This window comes from Mustela erminea, chromosome 8 (assembly GCF_009829155.1).
Source record: "Mustela erminea isolate mMusErm1 chromosome 8, mMusErm1.Pri, whole genome shotgun sequence".
In the NCBI taxonomy this organism is placed as follows: domain Eukaryota; kingdom Metazoa; phylum Chordata; class Mammalia; order Carnivora; family Mustelidae; genus Mustela; species Mustela erminea.
The window spans coordinates 9789220-9814973 of NC_045621.1; the positions used below are offsets into that span (position 1 = coordinate 9789220).

The 25754-nt window shown below is 36.9% G+C and overlaps 1 protein-coding gene and 2 pseudogenes across 3 annotated transcripts in view; 2 read left to right on the forward strand and 1 right to left on the reverse strand.

Moving 5' to 3' along the window:
• PLCL1 (phospholipase C like 1 (inactive)) overlaps positions 1-25754 on the forward strand; it is a 352432-nt gene that overhangs the window by 155937 nt on the left and 170741 nt on the right. The window lies entirely within an intron of this gene.
• Positions 4049-4661, reverse strand: LOC116597020 (annotated as a pseudogene).
• LOC116597021 lies at positions 5021-6141 on the forward strand (annotated as a pseudogene).

Sequence of the window (25754 nt, forward strand, 5' to 3'; positions counted from 1 at the left end):
GTTAAAATTTAATTCAAGAAAAATTTAATTCAAGAAATATTTTGAATAAGTATAATGGAGGCTGTCTGAGCTAAGAACTGGAGAGCTAAAACAAAAATAAAATAAACATCAACCCTTACAGAAATAGAGCAGAGATCAGTAGATTGCAGAAAGACCATACTTCTTAAAGTATTTGTCTTCACACTACATGGTGCACATATACAACAGATTCTCTGTTATGTGTTGTAGTCAAATGTGGTATTCAGGCTAATCAAATGTTTTAATCTTTAGAGAGTTATTATAAATATTACACACAAATCACCAAAGTTACAAAGAATCACCAGTTACAAAGAATTTGCATAAAATGAAACACTCAGCATCTAACCACATTGATCTTTGCTTTAGAAAGTAATTCAACGGGTACCTGAGTGGCTCAGTGGGTTAAGCCTCTGCCTTCGGCTTGGGTCATGATCCCAGGGTCCTGGGATCAAGTCCCACATCAGGCTCTCTGCTTCCTCCTCTCTCTGCCTGCCCCTTTGCGTACTTGTGCTCTCTGTCTGTCAAATAAATAAATAAAATCTTAAAAAAAAAAGAAAGTAATTCAAGATCTTAAAGTGCCACTGTGCTTATCACTATAAATATTGATTAGCATGATACTGAAATTGTGCCAAAACACCAGTGATGAGAGAGTTTAGTAGTAATCGCTGCCATTAATTAAATGCTAATTACATGTAAGTGTTTACAACATTTCTTTTTTTAATCCTCACATCATCTTTATCACTGGCCCAAGGTCACTCACATAGCTAATAAGTGGTGGGGTTGGGCTTCAAACCCAGGGAATTTGCCTCCAGAATCCATGCTTTTAAACACTAATCTGTATTGCCTCTTAATTATTTCACTGTTTTCAAATTTCAGTGTGCATTAAAATAATCTTAGGGAACTTTCAAGATGCAGATTCTTGAGCCCCATCCTGGAGACCTGGATTCAATAGATCTGGAGCTAGGCCTAGGAATCTGCATTTAAACAAGCATCTACATGATTCTGCAGCGCTGCAGTTACACTCTGAGACATACTGTCTCAGGTTTTTATAATGTATATAGATATACATACATAGGCATATCTGTAATGTCTTCTCTTACTCCACCAGGATTACTGGTCTAGCACAGTATACTGGAATGTATTCTAGGCAGAGTTAGAACAATTCTTCCCCCCTACCTGCCCCCAAATTAGCTATGTGACTTTGGCCAAATTACTCATGTTAGTCAGTGTTCTTTGAGAAACAGAACCAATAGGATTTGTGTATATATGTGTAGAAAAAGATTTATCATAAAGAATTGGTTTATATGATTGTGGAGGCTAGTGAGTCCAAAATCTGTAGTGTGGGCCAGTAGGCTTGGGACCCATGAGAGCTGATAGTACAAAGTCCCACAGCAATCTTCTGGAGAATCTTCCAGAAATCTTCTGGAGTCTTCTAGCTCAGGGAGGCCACTCTGTTCTTTTCAGGCCCTCACATGCTTGCACAAGTCCCACCCATATTATGGAGGGCAAACTGCTTTACCCCAGAATCATGGATTTCAATGGTAATGTCGTCCCAAACACCCTCCAAGTTGAAACATAAAATTATCCATCATATTACGTAATTTCTCTGAGTTCTGTAGGTAAAGTCTCTTCGGTAAAATCATCAGGAAATAGAACCAGGTGATCATAACTATATAAAAGAGGCTTCAAATGGGTGACAAATGGGACACACCCTGACAGCTGATGGCTTTACTTTGACTCATCCACAGTTGTCTTAGTCAGTGTTTTTCAAAATTTGAATTACTGGTAGTTGCTGACAAAATTTACAAGAGAATCTGTATTTCTGTTTTCTTAAAAAAAAAAAAAGAAAGATTTGACAATGTCCCATGGCCACAATGTAGCTGAGTCACAGATGTCACTTTTAGGGGAATTTGCTACCTCTTTGTATCTCACTCCCTGTTTCTCACTCACTCAGTGCATGGCTTTTATTTCTATGAGCTGCTCACAGAAAATGCTGAGGCATTTGAGTTTTTGACCATTGCCTTCCTAGCTACTAAACATCTGTGGCAGCTCTACCTGCCTGCTTAAAAATGACAAAGGGAGAAGTAAGATTTCTGAAACACATGAAAGCTTATATCAGGAAATCACTATTTCTTCAATGTGTGCAGTATGGTTTATCACCTCTCCCAGGGTTACCCTCTCTGGGCCTCGCAGATCACTAACGTCTTTTGAGTTAACAACAGGGATGCTTTCATATTCTCATACACCTTCTTGGTAGGAGATGATAGAAACTGTGAAGTGTGTTCTTCAGTCACTGAATGGGGTCAACCAGATTAAAAAGATGGAGGCACATTGATGTAAAAAGAGAAAGAGAACCTGCTACTTTTGTATGGAGTTGAAATAGTTTAAGAAGCAGTTTCAAATGTGAGGGTTATCTTTCCAAAGCAAGACTGGCTTTGTAGGAAAATAGGATGGGCAGTTGTTTAATAGTAAGATTTCAAAGGTAAAATAGCCTTATAACTTCCCCAGTTGCTCTCTGAATGCTGAAATTACTTCAACCAGGACAAAGTCTTTTATTCCATAATGGGAAAGAAAGCAGAGACCTTTGAAAATAGCAACACAGGGCCTAAGGAACAAAGCGGTGATATTAGATCCATATTGCAAATACATTTTGATGGGGGACTAGGGAAAAGATGAAACCCAGGGGCCTTGTAGGTCTGAAAATAGTTGAGGGAAAAAGAGTACAGTAGAGAATTTACTTTACTGACTACTTAATATGGCTGGCCCAGACACATCTTTTTTGTTTTGTTTTGTTTCTTTAAGTAAACATGCCTATGGCCACTTTTTTCTTTTTTTGACAAAATTTGTATAAATTGCCTTCGGGACCTTGAAAATTAATTCCATCAGGCATATGGTTTGCAAACATGCCCTCCTTTTCTGTGTTAAAAAATGTATTTCAGATGTATAGCCCTGTTATGGTTTCTCTAGAAGTCATCCTTCATAAAAGTAATTCAGGAATGTTAGAATCTTTGTCAGTTTCTTGGCAAACAGTATTCGATTATATATTCATGCTCCTCCATAGGATGCACAATTTTAGAATGATTCTGGAATGTTTCCAAATTTTATTTTGGAATTCAGCATTTGGCCATCTTTATTAATCCCAATCAATAATAGCTTATAATAATCCTAAATGTGTTAGCTATAAATCGCTGCTATATTCCATTCAGCAAGAATGTTCTTGCTATTTGTTTTCCCAGACTATATATTCAAATACGGACTTTCATGTGCCAGGGTTTTTTTCCTCTGATATTTGGATTCCTGTGGATAATTTGTAAGATCATCCAGAGAAAGAATGCCTAGGTTTTAATGTCTAATGTTGGATTTTCCACTTGGGAGGCATATACTTGCCTCTAGATTTTCCATTTGTAGAATTTCCTATTACTTTTTCTTTTCCTTTCTATTAATTTTGAACATATTAAGGTCATCATTTACTCTAGCCAGTTGCTTATTTTCATCTCAAATAAATTTGTAGTTTTTGTATTTTTAAATCCACCTAGTAGTTTATTTCTAAATCCCTTTTCCTTAAGTCATAGAAAGAGAAATATTATACTTAGCAAAAGGTTTATGCTTCCTTTGCTGTCTTTTGGAGTAATTTTAGTAAATTACTGACTGTAGCTCTTAGAAGATTGCTTATTATGCCATTCTGTTAGGAACTGTAGTCTTGTTTGGCTCAGAGACAAAATAAGCTTAGGTTCTAGGGCTATGGAAGTTTTTTCCCTCCGACCAGGTAATAAGCTCTATATGAGAAGTGGTTTGGAAATGAAATTTCAAATCTTGAGGGGTTATTTCTGATCTACAAGGATAGGTGATAACGGTACTTTCTCTCGGCTCAAAGGCTGGGATACTTCCTGCCTTTTCAATTCAGGTAAATGTTGGAAAGTAGCAAGAATTATATTGTATTTTGGAAAAATAAATAGATGGAGGAAGACTGTATTTGTTGAATGTACCCTTTCTATTATAATTAGAAACATGAATAATTAGTATTTGAGCTGCAGTGTCCAAGGGGCTTGGGCTTAAAAACATTAGAGATCTAGATTTTATCAGATCAATGAACAAAATTTTAAAAAGCAGTCATAATATAAAATAGCAGCTCCCAGTAACTTCTTCAAGTTTTATCTTCTTCAGAAGTTGACTCAATTCAGTTTGCTTCATTCTTGGAAGCTTCATCAAAATTCTCCGCAAGACCTGGAACTTCCTCCTCCTCTTCCTCTCCGGTAGCAAGTGGTGCTTTTCCATCCACAGATTGTTTGGGCAGAGCTTCAGCCAGTCTTCAACTAGTCAGACTGTCTGCACCAAGTTGGTTTAAGATACTGGGTAGCGTTTCTGTCAGCTGCTTTGTCTCAGCATATTGTTTACCCCTAACTTCTTTAAGGAGAACTGAAGTTTTTTAACATCTGCTGTAGCTGTTCTATGAACCACCTTCTTTCGGCGAGCAGTTCCTTTCCCATCAATGGGCACTTGTGCTTGCAGTTTGGCGAGTTTCTCCTGGTTCATGATAGTTTCTTTCATCTTGTTGGAGCGGAAATGGGATGCGTGGGACACTAGGGTTGGCGCTCGGGGGTCTCAGGCGGACCAGCTGAGATTAGGTGCACACGCGCGGGGACGCAAGATCGAATAATTAGTATTTGAATAAGAGAAGTGATTGAACTGTGCTTGGAATTTATATGGCATAGTATATAGTCAAGTTTTTCTTTTTAAATGAGAGAAAAATAAATTTTAAAAGACTCCATGTTCTCAAAATAGCTTGTAGATTATGCCTTTATCTCCATTCTTTTCCTCCTTTTTTTTTATTCTTAATTTTTTATTTTTTATAAACATATATTTTTACCCCAGGGGTACAGGTCTGTGAATCGCCAGGTTTACACACTTCACAGCACCCACCAAAGCACATACCCTCCCCAATGTCCATAACCCCACCCCCCTTCTCCCAACCACCGCCCCCCCCCAGCAACCCTCAGTTTGTTTTGTGAGATTAAGACAGTATATGTATTGACAGGTAGGGTGCCAGTGGAAAGACCACCCAGGGGCTCCATGAGCAGACTGCTGAAATTCAGGTCACCACGTGCATTTCCAGGCATTTAAAGAGAAGTAATAGACATAAGGCTTGTCTGTGTTTTACCACTTGATTAATCACAGGTGGGTTATCCCATGGTGGTTTTGAAATCTCTGGTTAGTTTTTTTCTTCAACTCAGAGTTCTTCTGAACCACATGTCATTCTGTGTTAATGCCAGCTAATTTCTTATTCCAGGCTAGGTCCTCAAGTAGTGTCATTTGGGACAGAACCAAACTTGGAAGACGAGGTTGCTTGGAAACTAGAGGGGCAGAGAGTTGAGCAGGTTCTGACATTGCAGAATCCCAGGGAGTACTGGTCCTTGCAGCTGTGGGAAAACCTGCTCTTCTACTCTGTGGGAGAATCTCCCTTTATGTTAGAGGTTTGGTTCACTCTCTATTCACTCACTGATAACTGTCTTGAGTTTCAAAGTAACTTGGATGCTATCAGCACTCTAGGAAGGAGGTGTCTTCAGTCACTATGTCAATAGGCATGGATGTTTCTCTTTCTTCGTCCAGGAAAGGTCAGGGATCTAAACTTATTTGAAAAGCTAAAGACGCACTGTTTGTTCCCATTGGAACAGCAGGGTTTGCAGCAATCGTTGCATATGGATTATATAAACTGAAGAGAAGGGGAATACTAAAATGTCTGTTCACCTAACCCACATGCATATGGCAGCCCAAAGCTTTTTATGGGAGCAGTGGCCCTTGTTATGGGCTGTTCCATGTATAAGGAATTCTGGACAAAGCCTAAACCTTAGGAGAAGAGAAGTGGTCTTGGTTTTGTTGGTGGTGCTTGCTTTTTAGTTAGGTATCTCATATATTGAGTTTATATGTTATGTTGGAAATAAATCATCTGAATGGGTCAGACAACAGCATGGTAATTTAAATATTGGCTTCTTTTCTTGCAGGCTTGATTTGCCTGGTAACAAAGTTACTAGTGACCAGTTATTTAGTTAGGTCATTCAGGGGAGTCAGATTAGCACAAAGAAACATGTCACTTTCAAATGTATTTGATAGTGATAATATATGTTCCTTCTTAAACTCTTCTGATAAAATTAATTATAAAGAGGACAATTTACCAATTCTTAAGTACTGCCAGTTGCTTTTGATGTTATGTAGGAATCCTGTTTAACTTTTTTTCTGCCTGTTTTGCAGACTGGTTGAGTATTCCAGTTTTTAGGGCTGGTTGGCTCCTGACCGTTTCAGAACAGTGCATGGAATATTATTAATATATTATATTAATTGTATATTTATATGAATTTTATTTATAGATAATATATTCATATAAATTTTATATAAATTAATATAAGTAAAAATTTATATTTATATATAATTAATATTATTAATATAAGTTTCCCCACAACTGAAAATATGTGTATTTAAACCAAACCTAAAAAGGTGATAACAGCTGCTTAGAAGTAGTGTTTATTTCAGAATCATACTTGTAAACATGAGAATAACTTACCTCAGGATCCCAGTTAAGCTTTTTCTGTAATTGCAACATTGTATTTATGCTGCTGTTGTATTAGAATAATTTTTAAATGTCATCTTGAAATAGAGATGTGTATTCTAAGTACTAATGCAAAGGTAAGTGAAAAACACTTTTGAAATGTATGAAGTTTGTTTATTTTCTCTGTAAGAATTATAAATGTTAACAAATTACCTATAGTTGAAGTGATTAATGATTTATAAGCAAGGAGGTTTGGTCAGGCATTATACTCAAGCTTTGGTATACTCCAGAATGCTTTATTACAGTTGTGAAGTTTTCTTGTCTAACCTGAATTTACATTCCATGGTGATAACATGGTAAATGTTGTGTTAGTAAAGTAAGTGAACACATTTAAAAAAAAAAAGAGAGAGAAGTAACTTGGGTATGATTAGATACGTACTGACAACTGGAATAAATTCTAAGCTGAGTAGTTAGAACTGAAATAGTCTACTCAACAGTAGAACACTGTTTTCCATGTCCTTTGTTAATTTATTTGGGGGGTTTCTTTAGTGACTCGGATGATTTGCATACATATTCATTATCTACTTGACAGTTAAAAAGTTGGTCAGAAAAGTTATCTCTCCCTCATGATCCTAAATGAAAAGGTAAGAAACCCAGAAGATAAATTATGTCTTCTCTCTTGGCTTATTTTTAATATTAATACAATTAATACAATGTCAGTGCTCTTTAAATGCTGAACTTTGTAATGCATGTGTACTTTGAATTATTTTGTTCAATAGAGAGAAGGGTAGAAAAAAAATACATGCTTCTTCATGTAGCTCAAAGGGCTGATACATCAGAGCTGAAAAAATTATAGTCACCTTAGGTGACTTTCAGTTTCTCCCTTGTTCTTGTAAGGCTCATTTTTTCACACACTAATATTCTCTAATAGTTTCCCATTGGTGATGTGTGTCTGGCTAAGTAATTTCTAGTGAATGTAGCCATTATTGAGCTTAATTTGTCTTTCACTTATTATTCCAGTGGTATTCTATTACATCAAGATAACTTACAAGTCTAATTTACCTATGTGGATATTGCTTTTGTGCATTACATTGTGCTCTAGAATTTCAAGGCTCTGAAATTATTTTCTGCTTTTTCGGGTTTCAAAAATCAAATTGTTTTCTATTATCTTTAATTTTCACAAGGAAATTGAATTCAGTTGGATGGACCTCTGGCCTTGGGGGAGCTAAGCCCAAGTGCTCCCATAAAATTCAGACTATGGAGGCCCCAAGAGGCTAATCTAAAGGTCCAAGCAAGATGAATACATAACATAGAATTATCAGAGACCTCTTAGTAATGATAATAATGAGAGCAGCTGTCATTATGGCGATACTTACTAGGTTTTGGATTCTTTATGTCTATTATTCTCAGGTAATCAATTGGGAAGGTAGGATACAGTTCAAACTCCTTTTCTTTGCATTGAAGGGCTTTGAGTGTATCATAGCAGCAGCTTAGTTTTCTGGTTTTCATTTCCATTCCTTTACTATCAATTATCGTACCTGGTCAGATGGCCTATTTATGGTTCCCTACAAACACACCTTGCATTTAAAAAAAAAAGGTTTTATTCACTTATCATTCACATAACCATGCAATTCACCTATCTAAGGTGATTAGCTCAGTGCTTTTTAGTATATTTATACGGTTGTGCAACTGTCAGCACAATTTTAGAATCTTCTCATTAACTTTTCCCCAAAAAGCCCCATGCTCATTAACAGTCATTCCCTTCCTCTCCTTCACCCACCCTTCTATACGCTACTAATCTACTATCAGTCTCTAGATTTGCCTGTTCTGGTCATTTCAAGTAAATGGAACCACACCATCCGTGGGCTTTTGTGACTGGGCTTCTTTCGCTTAGCATGATGTTTTCAGAGTTCATCCATGTTGTAGCCATGTGTCAATACTTCTTTTTATTGCTAAGTAGTATTTCATTGTATGAATATAACATTTTTTATCCATTCATCAGTCGATGAACATATAGTTTTTTTCTACTTTTTGGGTATTATGAACATGCTGCTATGAATATTCATGTTTAGGTTTTTGCATGAATACATGTTTTTATTTTTCTTTGGTATATATCTAGGAATGTAAATCCTGGGTCATATGGTAACTCTGTGGTTAACCTTTTGAGGAAGTACTAGACTATTTTCACAGCAGCGACCACACTTTACATTCTCATTAGCAGTTACTGAGGATTCTAATTCCTCCACACTCTTGCCGTTATTATTATCTTGCCTTGTCGTTATCTGTTTTTTTTTTTTATTATATCCATGCTAATGGGTGTGAAATGGTATTACATGGTGGTTTTGATTTGTATTTCCCTGGTGACTAATGATGTTAAGTATCTTTCCATCAGTTTATTGATCATTTGCATATCTTCTTTGGAGAAATACTTATTCATAGCCTTTGCCTATGCACAAAATGGATTTGTGTTTATATTTGGGTTTATATTATTGAGTTATAAGAGTTGCTTATGTATTCTAGATAATAGTCCCTAATCAGATATATGAGCTTCAATATTTTCTCTTCTTCTGAGTTGTCATTTCAATTTCTTAATGATGAAACACACAAGTTTTTAATTTTTAATGAAATCCAATATGTCTATTTTTTTCTTTTTTTTGCATGTGACTCTATTATCATAATTAAAAAGCCATTGTCTAATCCAGGGTTATGAAGATTTATGCCTCCATTTTCTTCTAAGAACTTTATAGTTTTATCTCTTATAGTAATATTTTTTATCTATTTTTCAATAATTCTTTTTTTTGAGAGGGAGGGAGTGACAGACAAAGAGTGGGGCAGGGCAGAGGGAGAGAGAATCCTAAGCAGGCTCCACACTGAGCACAGAGCCCAACACAGGGCTTGATCTCACAACCCTGAGATTATGACCTAAGCCAAAAATTAAGAGTTAGATGCTTAACTAACTGAGCCACCTTGGCACCCCACTAATTTTTGTGTATGGTGTGAATTAGGGGTCCAATAACATTCTTTTGCATATGGATATGCAGTTGTTTCTCCACAATCTTACATTTTTGAATTTTTATTTATTCCCAGAATGCTCTTCTGTTTTCTTCTTGGCAGTTGAAATCCTTTTGAGTCAGCTCATCTTTTGCTTCCTATAAGTCTTTTGACCACCTCAACTTAAAGTGATTTCTCTTCTTTTAACTTGTTATCTCTTCATGGATATATACCTTTTCTCTCTGCTTAAGTAGAGCCTAAAACTATATCTTATACCCTCTGTGACCCACAAAATATCAGCTGATCAATGTCCCTTAATGCCCTGTCAAAGTCAGTGGAAGACTGGAAGAGTATGGGCTTTGGTCCTATAATTCTGATGTTCTGATAGTTTCATGTGTGACTACGTTTGAATTACAGGAGGTTATCAGAGGTGTTATAGCCATTTCATGGTGATATTCTGTAGATTCTAATAACTTTATTGACAATTGTGTTAAGTATATTAACAATTCTAGTATATACTGCATTTTAAAGAATAATAATATTGACATTTATATAAAGCTTTCAGGATCTGGTCAATAATTGTCTAATATTTGTTTTTTCTGTGAAAAGAATTTGGGAATAAGGTCTCTTCTCATGAAAAATTCTATGTATTATTATGAATATCTAATGTACTTTTACCTTCAGTGATTGACAGAATGAGGTACAGTTTTTGTAGCACAGTTTTTGTAGATTAGTGGATATTCTGTAAATTGTTTTTTTTGTTTCCTGAATTATACATTGGTGACCCTGCCTTTTTCTGGTATAATAGAGAATTGCCTGCCATTTGGTTTCTTAGTGAGGATGTGGGAATAAGGCTGTATTTCATGAGAAATTCTATAGGTTATTTTGCATATCTGATATGCTCCCTTTAGGGATTGATAGAATGGGATATGTCTTATGCACATACGACAAATCAGTAGGTATTCTACAAGGTATACTTTTCTCTACTGAGGTTTATGATACTCAACCACCCACCTATGCAGACATGAGGACAGGTCTTTCATGAGTTATTCTTGGGAAGGTGGTATCCACAAGTCCTACATTCCTTGATACTTTAAAATCCATTAATCTCACAATTCTGTAATATATAAAAAATATTCCCAGAAACAACTAGCTCCTTTCCAAATGGCCGCGGGAGCCTCTGAGAGCAAAAGAGGTCTCTCAACCAATCAGTGTCTCAATAATGTCACAAGATTTTGCTTAGGAAATTGAAATGTCTTGATACTATGTTTTTTCATCGCATTTCTTGTTCTGTTGTAGATTTCCAGAATAGTGCACGTTAGTGACGTAGGTTTCTTCCTTCCTTGACCCTTTGAAATGGTCTGGGTGATCTGATGACTGGTTCAGCGATGGCTGTTTTATTATCTCAGAGTGAGTGGTTTAAAAAGACAATTTATACAAAATTACCCTCAAAGTGTATGTGTGAGTTTAGTATATATTGTACTCTGCATTTTTATAGGATGCGTGCAGTGGCAATTTGTACTCTATAATAGAGATGATATATCTGCTTTCTCAAGGCTAGCCTCTGAGTTAATTAGGTGGAACTGTCTTCCAGATGTGTCAGATAGTTCTAGGCAAGCAGTAACTATTTATAGTTGCTTCTCCATTGGTGCCAGAGGTAAGTTTGCCTTCCCCTGAATTCCCTCAGCATTTTATCTGTCTCTTGCTGCTTTCATCACGTTCTATCCCCTGTTGTAACTTAGCTCTAGCTGTGTACCTTATCTCCCTATTTCCTTTTCACATAGTTTGACTCATGATGTTCACTTAATAGATGTGGTAATCACTGGTGTTGGACAGCAAATATTCCAGCTCTCAGCTTTCTGGGCAGGCGATAGGACCATACTTCCCACCACCTTTGGCTGCATGACTCGCTTTGGCATGGAAGTAGTGTATGTCACTTTCAGGAGAAAGCATTTAATAGCCAGTGTTCAATTCTACTTTTCCTTCCTCTTAAATGTGATTGTGTGATGAGATGAAATCTGAGTCCTGAATGACTTCCAAGACTCTGCTGACCTGCAAAAGACATGTAGCTTGGGTAAGAAATGTATTTTTAATGCTTTAAATAGCTAGGATGTTGGGGTTGTTTTTACACATCATAACCTAGCCCATTCTGACAAATGTACTAGGCCTGTACTTCCAAAACAATAGCCATAAACTACGAGTGGCTATCGAACCCTTGAAATGTGACTGTCCAGTTGGAGATGTGCCATAGGTATGAAACACATACTGGATTTTGAAGACTTAGTATTTAAAAAGTATGTAAAATATCCTATTAGTAAATTTTTAAATGTAGTTTACATGTGGAAATGATGTTTAGGGTATAGTGGGTTAAATAAAGTATATTATTAAAATTTATTCCCCCAGTTTACTTTTTTAAAAATTATACATGCAATTGCATTATCTTTCTGTTGGCCAGTGCAGCACTCAACTATAAACTTATTGAAGGCTGGAGCTCTATCTTTCACCCTTGTTCTCTTACAACATTCCACAGTATCTGGGATATGGATATGTTAAATAAATAAAAGTTTAATGAGTGAACTACGTCTCCATTTATATTTAGTTTAACATTAATGCAATATTCACCATGAAGCTTATTTGTATTTTTGTGTTTAATAATTTCCTCATTTAGTTCCTTTAGCTAAAGAATAAAAATGCTCAGTCTTTTTAAACCATTAGAAAATTTAATACCAACTATACTTTTATGTAATGTTTGTGTTATGTTAATGTTTTAAAATGTTTCACACTGCAAAAATGCTGGAATTATGGTCATTAAATACATGGCCTAATCAAAACTTTAGCATGGTTAATCCCAATGGCCAGCATTTTTTTTTTTAATCATTGTAAAAATAACCAAGAAGTCCCTATTTGTTTAGTCATATTGTGACCTTTATTTATTTGCCAATGTCATCCACTTTTGTAATTTATATTATTGTTTTGCTTTTCCTATGAGGCCTTATGCTACAAGTCAAAAGGAAACAGGGAACAGCAGAGCACCCTGAGGACCTTCTGTGACATCAAGTGTGGATGACTGACTCCTCGTTTGAGGAAGCAGGGCTTTCAGGTTCTAGATGAATGAGACAGAAAGTAAAATAGGTGATGAAAGGAGGTTTCAAAAATAACATGTCTTGGGGTGCCTTGGTGGCCCAGTTGGTTAAACTTCTGCCTTCAGCTCAGGTCATGATCCCCAGGTTCTGGGATGGAGTCCCACATCAGGGTTCCCTACTCAGCTGGGAGTCTACTTCTCCCTTTCCCCCGTCCCTCCCCCAAGCTCATTCTCTTTCTCTCACTCTCTTTTTCAAATAAATAAATAAAATCTTTATATAAAGAAAGTAACATGTCTTTAAAAAATAGAGTGGAGCATAAGTAATATAGTCAACAGTATTGTAATAGCGTTGTATGGTGACAAATGGTAGCTATGCTTGTGTTGAGCATAGCACAACTTAGATTTAGGTTTAAACATAGACTTGTGGAATCACTTTGTTGTACACCTGAAACTAATGTAACATTGTGTGTCAACTATACTTCAGCCAACCAACAAACAAAAGAATAAGCTGAGGGCGCCTGGGTGGCTCAGTGGGTTAAGCCGCTGCCTTCGGCTCAGGTCATGATCTCAGGGTCCTGGGATCGAGTCCTGCATCGGGCTCTCTGCTCAGCAGGGAGCCTGCTTCCTCCTCTCTCTCTCTTTGCCTGCCTCTCTGCCTACTTGTGATCTCTCTCTGTCAAATAAATAAATAAAATCTTAAAAAAAAAAAAAAGAATAAGCTGAGACATCTAGGGAAAAAAAGGGTGGAGGAAAGATGCTGGAAAATATTAAAAACACTTAACAGATTATAGTTATTGACATAAGATTGTGTGAACATGGAGTTATGGAGGGACATATACTAGGCTATTCTACTGGCTCAGGAGCCATAGGCGGAGGGTAGAGAGATGCCTCCATCAAAAGACTGTAGGATCAGCAAGGACTTGTCCACAAACCAATTTATGTATAATTTGCACAAAATCCTATGTTATGTGTAAATGCATAGAAATACATATGGCACGGTGGTTACCAAAATATTAATGATAATTCTCTTTCTGGGTTGTAGCTGAATTTCAGATAATTTTACTGTCTTTGTTATACATTTGACTTCTTTTCACAAATGGGTATTTTGTTTAATCAGTAAATAATCTGATCTGGCATTTTTGCACTTATGACAAAGTTTAAAGTTTGTTTAATCAGACAGTAATAAAGACAATCAGAAGTTGTCTCTATTATTTGTGTTCCATTGAAATGACTGTCAAGTTGTTAAACATAAAAAAGAGAAGTAATTAGAAATGTATTAAATTAGTGTGTTCATTTTGGTTATCAGGGCTATTTTAAATGCACCTATTAATAGGTATGGTAGTGTCTTTCATGAGTTAGCCTTCAATTTCCTTCCTAACTGACAAAGCAAAATAGCTGGTTCAGATAAGGGAAGCATCTTATCTGAAACTGGACATTTCTTCAGAAAGAAAGAAAGTGCTTTTGTAAGATTATAAAGAATTTGGGAATTACGCCATGAGGGCACATGCTGAGTAATGTCAGTTTTTGAGGCAGGGTGCCAAGTTTTGTCAAAGAAAGGCAAATATGGGGTTTGTTTTGCAATATCTGGAAAATTTGGAACTCTTATTTCTTGGAAAATCTTTCCAAGATAAATTTAGTGTGAAGCCATGCTACTTCAAAAAACTACATACAGCAAGAGGAAAGTAAAAACAAAGTGCAACAAGATGTTAGATGAGAAAAGGAGGTTTTTCTTCCTTCCTAGAGATTGTGACTTTGTTGAATTCAGTTTCACTCTGATAGCCTCATATAAGACATCGTCGTAAGGTTAATTTTGCTGAAACTCCTGAGCAAGGGCAAAGTAAAAAAATCATCTTTCACCATCAGTTCACTTTTCTTCATCTTTAAAAGTGTGCAAAAGATGAGGTGTTATGTATTCAAAAGCATTCTGAATCTCTGGAGGATTTTGAGCAAGTCATTGAAACTTTCTGGGTCTCATTTTTTCTCATTTGTTTAATATGGAGCATTTGGATGGTAAAACCTGCCTAGGTTTTATTTTTTTTTTAAAGTAAAATGAAATTATTTTCATGATTTTTGACATATTTATATACTGTTTGATATATATCAGTAACAAAAAAAATTTTTTTTTATTAAGGTCTGGTTCTTCTATGATGTGAAGAGTTTATGGTATTGCCTAGAACTATGACCATCCCCCCAAGTGCCTTTGAGTTTTCCACACGCTTTGAAAGCCTTTGCTTGGTTGCCACAAGGGTCATGGTGATTGACAGGATGAATCCAACCAATATGGGTTCATGTCTGTATCTACAAGATGGCTATACAGACCTGGAGACTCAGAAATATTTACTCCATCTTCGGATAAGTATGCCTTGCCCTCAGGTCTTCTTGGAGCCATCCTGCTAATGGTGACTCTGCCTGCCTTGGGTGGGAAGTCTGGTCAGGTTCTTGAAGAAACACAGTCTGGGCCTTTATCAGGAGCAAGTCTCAGCTGCTCTGAGAGGCTCCAAGCCAAACAGTGCATGTAGGTGTGAATTATGAAGCTGTAGAAGACAGTAAGTGCAATTTGCTCTGGGACTATTTCTCTCCACCCCTTTCCATCAGCTTTGGAGCTGGTACAAGTCCGTCCAGCAGGTTTCTGAACAACCTTTGAACTGAAGATAAATCCCAGATGAACTTGAGACTTGATTGTCTGAAGTAGGGTATTTTAAGCCTGTCTGATGAGTTTACAATACTCCAACTGAAGAGAAGTTGTATATGTTTTATTCATTAATTCTACATTTATTGAGTGCCTACCAAATGCCCTCTTGGTGACTACAAATATGAAAAAACAAAACAGGATAATGCAAGAGAGAAAGACTAAGAGATATTAATTAAGGAGCTAATTAAGATTAGGATAGCTTCATTGAGGAGATAGCATTTTCTCCCTGGTGAAAAGAAGGAGTCAGCCATAAAAAGGTCTGCTGTTAGGATATTTCAGGCAGAGGAACTAGCTTCTGGAAAGGTAGGATGAGCTTCATACGTTCAAAGAACAGAAAGAAGGCCATTGCGGCTAGAGTGCAGTATGTGCTGGAGAGAAAGACAGCAGTTGAGGTCACAGAGGTGTGCAGGTGTGAGGTCAGGTGAACCTTGTAGGGAAAAGTTTGAATTTCATTGTAAGAGCATTGCTAGGGTTTAAGAAGGAGAAGGAAACCATCTGATTTGTGTTTCTCACAGTTCTTCTGGCTATTCAGTGGAGAATGGATGGTTGGAAGAGTATGGAGGAGGGTTAAGGAGTTAGTAATCCAGTTATTCAGGTAAGAGATGATGGTGACTCAGATGAGATTAGCGGCTATTAAAAAGGAGAGAAATGTCACGGCTTTCGTATATATTTTAGGGTAGAGTCCATGGGGCTTGTTAATGAATGCTTTTAGGATAATAAGAAAAAGCACAAATCAAGGATGATTTCTATGTTTGGGCTTGAATAACTAGGTGGATGGTGGTTCCATTGACTGAGGATGGGAAGAGCTGGAGAGGGACTGGTTTGGAAGCACACGAAGAATTCTGTTTTTGCCCTTAAGTTTGAACGGCCAATTAGATATTGAAGGGGTGATGTCAGAGCGGTCATTTGGACCTCAGTGGAAAGGCCCAGACTGGAGATTTCAATTTGGGAATCATTGGCACTGACCTAGTATAAATTTTGAAAAGTGAGATAAAATTATAAGTCAGTCCTATAATTTATCTTGAGTGTGTGCTACTTTCAGTCAGGAAAAAAAAAGAAAGATCTTTTATAGAATGATATGGTAATTATTACTTATTGCTTAGGCTTTTGTAATAGTTGATTATCAGACAGAATAACCACATCGCTTTTATCTGATAATTAGAGTTAATTTGCAAGTACTGATAATAGGCTGATTCACTGAATAAACAAAATAGGGAGTGCAAAGTTTTTCTCTGCAATCATGTGGGTGAAGTTTCTCTTCTTGTCTTTGTAGGCTCGGGGTGGCTGAATTCTTGAGAGTTTAATTTAGAATTTTCATTCTTTTTCATTGGTAAGCCATTGGCTTTCTTCTCTAATAGTATTGTGTACTTCAGGAGAAATGCTATTGGGGAAAATTCTGACCCCCGCCCCCCAACTCCCCCTCATCTAAGCTGTACCTTTGAAAGCTGTTTGCACTGGCAGACCTAGAAGCTTGAAGCCAGGTGTGATTATAGAGATGTTTCACCTTATTGAGTGTCCATTGAGTGTCTGTTATGATGCTGAGTGTTTTGCATAGGTTATCTTGAAATTTCACTAATGCCCCTGCAATGTTGGCTTTTTTGTTTCCATTTTAATGGTGAGTAAACAAAAGCTTAAAGTCACATGGCTAATAAATGGCAGTTAGGATTCACATCTAGGTCTGTCTGCTTCCAAACTTATTTACACTTTTTTTATTCTGCCAGGTTGTTAAGCTACCAAAATTCCCCTTAGTTTATTCTCCCAGCCCTGTTTTCCCCTATCAACACTAGCCAACTACTCAATTAGCTACCACCTACATTTCTTTTTTAAAAATGGTCACCGGAGATGCACATGCCTCACTTCTGATACTTCTGATTTCTATCTGTAGATTTCAGCCCCTGCCACACTCGCCTTCTTCTCAACCATGCCCCTCTTCTACATTCTAGGATTCTGTTAGTGAAGCAGACCTCACGTTCTTTAGCCTTTCACTTCAACATTTCCCTATACTCTTGCCAAAACTCAATCTTGGCCTCGCTCTAAGTTTTAAGTTTCTGAGCCAGATCCATCCCTAGTTGTCACTTCTTCCACTTTCTCTGGCTCTCAGATTGAGGAGCAGGAGTCAGCAAATTTCCTGCTTCCCATCACACCCAGACTATTGTTTGCACATGGTCTCTCAAGAACTTGTGTTTGAACTGTCCTCTATCTGGTATACCCCACTTTTTCTATCTTATGTTCAACTCACAACTTCTGCTTTCTCCTCATCCCACCGAGAGCCTGTTGTTGCAGACTTCCTCTCTTTCTTCTAGCAGCTCAGGAACCTAAACCCTTATCTGCTGTTCCAGCCCCTGTCTTCACAGATCGCTGGCCTCTGGACCTTAAGCAAATTTATCTATGATACTCTTGTTCCTTATAGGCACTGCCACACGTCTCATCTGATATGGTCTTCTCAGATTTTGGTTCTGGTTCTACCTCTTCTCAATCTCCTCTCCTATTGAATCGTGGCTTTATTTGTCATTGTAACAGCTGCTTGCCCCGTATTTTGCCCTTACTTCTCACTTTGGCTTCACCTGCTTTCCTGTCCATACGGATCTTTTGGCCCACCATTTAAACTCAGGGCTTTCTAGCTTCATGCCCTTTAGGTTCTGGTTTCCATGTCTTACATTAATTGCTCTGCAAAGCTGTAATTCTGAATAGACTCCACTAACTGATTTCTCTACTCCTGCTCTCACATTACGGAGCTAAAAAGAGGAAAAAGTCATAAATGTGATTTTTTTTTACAGTAAGGAAAATCTATTTTAACAGTTTTGTACATAGTCAAAAGGCTGATGGTTAGTTAAATCAGTGACTCATAACATCACTAAAGACCTGGGGTCTTTCCATTCTCCTCCCAACCTGTTGCTCCTATTAGGTTAGCTTCAGTCTGACTAGTTATCTTTGTGATTATAGGACAGCTGCTGCAGTTGCAAGGGCCATAGAGAAGTAACGCTCCGCAGAAAAATTGGTTTGATTGATCTTGCTACAATTATCAACCCACAGTGAGACTTCGGACTCCATTGCAATCTCACTGCTAATTAGCTTGCACATGGGTTCCCTACTGGGACTCATCTGAGCTTTTTCCCATCCCAATCTTATCAAGATTTAAAATTTTCTCCCTTATGTGTTCCCACTGTGAATACCTGTGGTCCTGTTCATTCCCTCCATCTTACCTACCCCTGATAAGTGACTCTTTCTGAAGCATGGCGCTGAGTATGCTACCTTTTCCAGCCCACTTGCGGTGAATCCTCAAGTTCAGAGTCCCCTGTGTGAATTCAAGTCCATCATGACCTGGGCCTATACTACATTTTCAATCTTAACTTCCATTGCTCCTGTTCATATACCCAGTGAGCCAATCAGACTGAAAATTCCTGATCATTCCTTCAATGCTCCCACTTTTTTCCACCTCTATTTTTGTTCCCTTCTTCTGAAGAGGATATCCCTTCAACTCTGCAAATGAAATTACTACACACTTTAAGGTCTGACTCCAGTGTTACTTACCATAAAAGCTTTCCTGATTTCTCTCATTCCTAGCAAGAAATTACAGTCTTTCTGAGTTTTGAAGTTGATTATTTTTGTCATTTTTTATTTTGTATGATTATTTTTATATACCTCCATATTATTTGGTCTGCAGCTGCAGTTTTCAGTATTTCCCACTAATGTTATTTGAACAGTTCTTCAAGTGTTTGGTTGCTTTGGTTGTTTAGACTTTTTTCCCTGGCCTCTGATCCTGAAATCTGTTATATGCTTAGAGGACATCCGGCTTTGGGGCCCTCTGGGACTATACATAATTTTTACTGGAAAAAGCCCAAACACTATAATAAAAATTATTCCCCTGGGTATTTAGTCTATTGATTTGAGGTTGTTTGTGTCTTTTTAGACTTATTTATTTATTTAAGATTTTATTCATTTATTTGAGAGAGAGTACAAGCAGGGGGAGGAGCAGAGGGAGAAAGACAAGCAGATTACATGCTGAGTGTGGAGCCCAAAGCTGGGCTCGATCCCATGACCCTGAGACCATGACCCTGAGACCACAAGCAGAGCTGAAACCAAGAGTTGGATGCTCAACTGATTGAGCCACCCAGGTGTCCCTGTCTTTTCAGTTTTAATAAACAAAAAATAGCAAAAAAGATTTAAACAAGTATCAAGTTAACACTGAGGTACCCATTTTTTTTAAACATTAGTTAACTATATTGATCTTATCTTTAAAATCCATATGAAATCTGTCTCCTCTCCACTCACTCTGCTGGCACCTCACTTCTGATGCTCACCAGCTCTCCCCACCACTAGTTTCTCTCTCCTGCTGTCTCCACAGCAGAGTTGTCTCTACCCAAACAAAGCTGGTGATCCCACTCCTCTGCTTATCCGCACTTTCTGATTCTCTGTTGCTTCTAGAAGTAAGTCCAAATTCATTTGTGGGACTTTAAATTCTCTTCTAATTCCCACTTGCCTTCCTCATGCTCTTCTGAGGCCTGAAATATACTCATTTCTGACCCTAGTCAATTCCCATTGATTGTTTAAGACCAGCTCAAATATTACCTTGTCTGTAAGACTTTTCCTGTCATCCTCAGAGAGTGGCTCCTTTTCTGTATGATTCATTCATTCATTCATTCTTGTGTTGAAATCTAGGTGGTGAAAAATGCTGGTATATGACAACATAAGCCTGTATTTTATTGTATTTTTTATTTAAATATTTCAAGTTTTTATTTAAATGTAAATTCTGGTAAGTAACATATAGTATAATGCTAGTTACAGGAGTAAAATTTAGTGGTTTATTACTTATATAGAAAACCTAGTCTTTATATATGCACTGTATGAGGTTGTATGGGGAAAAGTACAAGAAAATGACCAAATAGAAGGATTGGATGGGATCAAACCTGAAACCCTCCTGAAGCATTAGAAAGAAACACTTAGTGCCTGATTAGATGGTGGCGGAATGCAGAAAGTGGAAGAAAATAGAATAATCCCCAAATTCCTGTCTTGAGTGACATGGTAGGTCTGTGAACATTCAGAGATAGGAAATAAAAGGAAAGAGCAGGCCAGGTGGGTAGTATGAGTTTAGTCTTGTTGTACCTCCAAGATTTCTGAGTGAACATGATAAGTATACAATGGGATATGTGGATTAAGATCTCAGGTCAAATAAATTTCTGGGGTGTTCCAATAAGCGAAAGGCAGCTGATGTCTGGGCAGGGGGATTTCTGAACTTACCAGGCACTTGCTTTATACCTTTCTTTTGTTTCCATACCAAATTGTAACATAATTATCTGTTGATATGCCTTGGTTCCTTCATAAAGACACAGACTCATACCCATCTGGTATCCTATCACATTCTTTTGTACATAAATATTTCATTTAACATGAGAGAATGAATATGTGAGTTCACTCAGCTGTCCCTTAATCATGAGTGATTGAAAAATATAATTAAGTCATTTAGTAATAATTTATTGAGTACCCTCTATGTACTTGGCAGGGTCCTAGACACTGGAGATAAAGCAGTGCAGATGACATGGGGGACAATAAGAAAGTAAATAAACAAGATAATAACCGAGATAGCTAATACTACAGAGTTTTTATTGTAAGTCAGGATCTGTTAATTGTTAATCCTCACAAAATCCTTTAATGTAGGTGGTAATAAGTTCTGAGGGAAATTAAACAAGGTAATACAGAAACAAGTGACTCAGAGATGGTAGTTCAGTAGTTTGGTTAGAATGGTCAGAGAAAGATCTCAGAGGTTACAATTGAGCTGAACAGTGAAAGAGCCAGCCATCAGGAAGTCTGGAGGAGGGATGTTCTATGCAGTTTAAGTAAATTAAAAACTTTTTTTTTTTAGTCCTAAAAGAATAAAAACTTTTTTTAAGCATTAAAGTTACATTCACTAGCCTTTAAATACACTACATCTCTATCCAGCTACAGTCAATCAAACCAGCAGTAGTTTTTTTCCTGTGTAATGTAAGGTTAGGGCGAACAGTGTTCCAATATACATTAAATCACCCACTTAGCTCCTGTGGGTGGGGATTGGGGAATTACACCTTACCTTCCTAAGCACTAGTGTATGACAAAGATCATCAGGGAAATTATATGAAAACAAAGGTAGAGAAATGATTCTGATTTTAAAATAGACAAAGTTTGGAAACACTAACAAAACCAGAAAAATCGTAGAGGTATGTCTGCTTTACCTGCTCAGATTACTTTCTTAATGAGATAGTTCTCAAGAACAAGCAGCGAGAAGCCATCCCTTTTTTATTCATCTTTTCCCTCAACTCTATAGGTATTTTGCAAAGAAATCATACTGACACATAATGTTTACTCCTTGTCAACCATTTAGGACAACTCTGAAGACTAGTTGTTGGAAAACCTTTTATTTTCCTTCCTGTTCTCAGATAGGAAGGAAAATGTTGTTTTTTTTAAAAGATTTTAATTTATTTACTTTTGAGAGGGAGACAGACAGAGGGAGAGGCAGATAAGGAGGAAGAGGGGAGGGAGAGGGACAAGAAGACTCTGTGCTGAATAGGGAGCCCGACTTGGGGCTCAATCTTGGGGTCCTGAGCTGAAATCAAGAGTCCCATGCTTAACTGACTGAGCCACTCAGGCCCTCCTTAGATAGAGTTTTTGATGAGACCATGATGGTTAAATCCAGAAAGGACGTTCATTAAGGGTCTGAAATGTCTGACTGGGTTCCAGAAAGGAGATTCCACTTTCCAAAATGAATTTATCTATAATAATCAGTAAAATAAATCTACGTAGAAAGACCTCACAGATGAGGGGCATGATGAAAATTAGTACCTTACTATAGGAAAGAAGCTGAGGAGAGAGATTCTAATCCAGTTGCCTCTGTTTACAAATGGGGAAAGGCCAACGCTTTCCAAAGTCACAGCCTTGAAGTAATGGGATTCTGGATAGCATTTCTTGGTAGATGTTCCAGTTTACCTAGCATTTTGCATTTATAATCTTATCTATGGATTTTGATTATTTTAACTTAAATAAGAGGCTTTGTAATATAGTTATAAATTTCAAATTTAATTATATTATTTTGTCTTAAGGAGCAATGGCTTAATTTTATGGGAAGTTTGTATTTAACTATGGGAAAGTAAAAAATGCATGCTATTCTATTTGGCTTACCAAATTAATAAAACAATTTTTGTTTGAATTTTTATTAAGTGGTATGCTTTTATCACTAGAATTTTCACATATATTGTATTAGTTAGTTTGGGCTTCCATAACAAAATAACATAGACTAGGTGACTTAAACAACAGAAGTTTGTTTTCTTACTCTTCTAGAGGCTGGAATTCTAAGGTTAAGGTGCTAGCAGGGTTGGTGTCTTGTGAGAGCTCTTTCTTTAGATTACATATGGCTGCCTTTCCTCTCTGTGCTCACATGGTCTTTGGTGTGTGCATGTGGAGAGAGACAGCAAGCAAATGAGCTTTCTCTTGTCTTTTCTTATGAGGACACTGATCATCTGGAATTGGGGCCACACCCTTATGATCTCCTTTAATCTTTACTTCCTTAACAGCTCCATCTCCAAGTATAGTTACAGTGGAGTTAGGGCTTCAACTTAGGCATTTTGGAGGAGGAACAAACTTTCAGTCCATAGCATACATAGAAGTCTAAAACTGACAAAGTAAAAAGATAATGAACAGGAAGGGACTCTATATATTTCTACTATCTTTTTGGCTTCCTATTTTTCCATTTTTTCCACTTCCATTTGCCCAAACACTTTGCAAATTTAAGTGCAAATGCCAGAGAAGATTTAGGAATTTGCTGATGGACAATAGGGAAAACTATACTTTTAACTATCTTTAAACCTTCCTCATGGAAACAACTTAAATTCAAGGGATGAATGAATGAAGAAACTGTGGTATATACATATGATGGAATACTTTTCAGCCTTAAAAAAAAAAAAGAAATCCTGCCATTTGTGATAATATGGATGATCCTAGTAGACACTACACTAAATGAAATGATAGTCATAAAGGACAAATACTGCATGGTTCCACTCATATAAGGTATCTAGAATAGCTAAATTTGTAGAAGCAGAGAGTAGAATGGTGGTTACCAGGGGCTGGGGGGAAGGAGCAGTGGGGAGTTGCTATTCGATGAATATAAAGTTTCAGTTTTACAAAATAAATAAGTTCTAGAGATCTGTTGTACAACTCTAGCCTATAGTTAATAATACTGTATTATGCACTTAAAAATTAGTTAAGAAGGTAGATCTTGTGTCACCTGTTCTTACCACAGTAATACTAAAAAAACTCTCCCCCATGCTTTCTAAGAAATTAAGTTTCCTATTTTTTTTTATTTCTTTCTTTTGGTCTGTTTCTTTGGGGATATTTGGCTAATTATTGGAATTCTCCTGCAGTTTAGTCCAAATTTTGTTTCTAGAATTAGGTCTATAAATACAGAGACCATCTATAGTTTATAGTCAATAGATCTTTAAAGTTTGAAAGACTACTGACCTCTCTGGGTAATAATCAGTTATGGGACTCTAACATGTATAAACTTTCATGTACCACTTCATATATTAAGTGGGCCTTGCCATTGTTTGCTTCCTTTTGTGAAATAAACATGAGGTAGCCTGAGCTGTTGAGAGAGTAGCTGTGATCCGGATGACGGGATACTCTGGCATACATTACAGGATACTACAAGCCAGGGTGGGATCCTTGGCATGACCTTGCTTCTATCCTTCGCTACAAATCAACTGACTTTTCTTAAGAAAGGAAATCCTCAACAATTTGTTGATCCAACCCTTTTAAAAATCAGTATTTCTCTATTAATTGTTTTATTTGTCTAAACTTTAAGGCGTAATTTTTTTAGTTAAGTGGCTGCTTAATTTTAAGGTGGAAATATACAAAATCCGTATACAAATTAGCCAAATTTTTAAAAAGAGATTTTATTGAGAGAGAAAGAGAGAGTGAGCACATGGAGTAAGGGGAGAGGGAGAGAAAGAATCCCAAGCTGACTCCATGCCGAGCTTGGAGCCCAGCCCCAGGCTTGATCTCACGACGCTGAGATCATGACTTGAGCTGAAATCGGGAGTCGGAATGCTCAACTGATTGAGTCATCCAGCTGCCCCACAAATTAACTGTTTTTGATAGAATGGATTCTTAGTTCATCATTTAAAAAATATGTTCCTTCCCCATTACCCTCTGTTTAAATGAGGAGGTAAGGAGGGGAGTGGTCGTTTGCAATGTAAATCATCTCTCAGGTTTATAAATTGGCTTGCTGAGGGGCTTCTTGCAAGAGTGAAGTCATTTCATTTAAAGTATAGTTACAGATATATAGGTTAATATATTTTTTCCTTTATTTAAAATTTATTTAGCAATATCAGGTTGTTTGAGACTGAAATAAACATTTTCTGTAAAAGACTTACTGGCGCAGAACCTGGCATATGGAAAGGTTAGAACTAAAGTTAGTTGTTGTTTTTACTATTATTATTGCCAGACTGTGTTAGATAGAAAGAAGATAAAAGGACACTATTTCAAAGGGATCAAAGCTTGGTATGAGGCCTGTAGGGATGGAGCTGGAATTACCATTGTCCTCTGAAAATAGAATTTTGGCTATTTTGTAGGTTGGATCCAGAGCCTTCTGCCACCAACTCCAGGTCTCTGTGCATCTACTCTTTAAATAATATGCAGGTCTACTCTTTAAATAGTATGCAAAGAATTACAGAGGCTGAATAAAGCGTAATATTTTCACCATAACAGCATTCTCTAGTTTAAAAGTTCGACTATGTTTCCCAGGGTTTTGATTTTATGTTATCAGTTACATCTTCCCTGTCCCTTCAAGGGGAGCGTAACTGAAGCACAACTACCAGTGGTATTTATGTTAAGCTTCATCTATTTGGTTATCAAAGCACAAATCTGGCTTTGCTGAAGGACTTTTTAGATTTGTTTTTATTAGTGTAGTGATTAAGCAGATCTGTGGAAAATGGGTACTTTCCAATTTCTTGAAATCTAAACATGTTTTAATGGTTTGTTTCAACATGTTTTACTTTCTGTGTTTCAGTAGCTTAAGGCGTATTACTGATTAGAGGACAAACTCTTTCAAATTACTGTATTAATTTTACATTTACTACTTATGGTAATTAATTAAAAGCATTAGAGACTCATTTTTCTTAGCATCTAAAGTGGTAATGTTCAGAAGTGTTACAAAACTTTGAACAGTAACTAGTTTCCAAGGAAGTTAGGGTACATTATTTCCTTAGAAATCAAAGCCGGTAGGTTGGATTTTACAAATGATTAACTAAGATCTATTGCAAACATTTTTGATATTAAGACAATAGTTAAAAAAATCCATTTGAATATATGGATCCTCCATAGGAAGAATATCATGTTCATGCTTTCTTCCTGGTAAATATTTTTTAATAATGGGGTTCTTTCCTTTTAATGATTGTCTCCTGGGT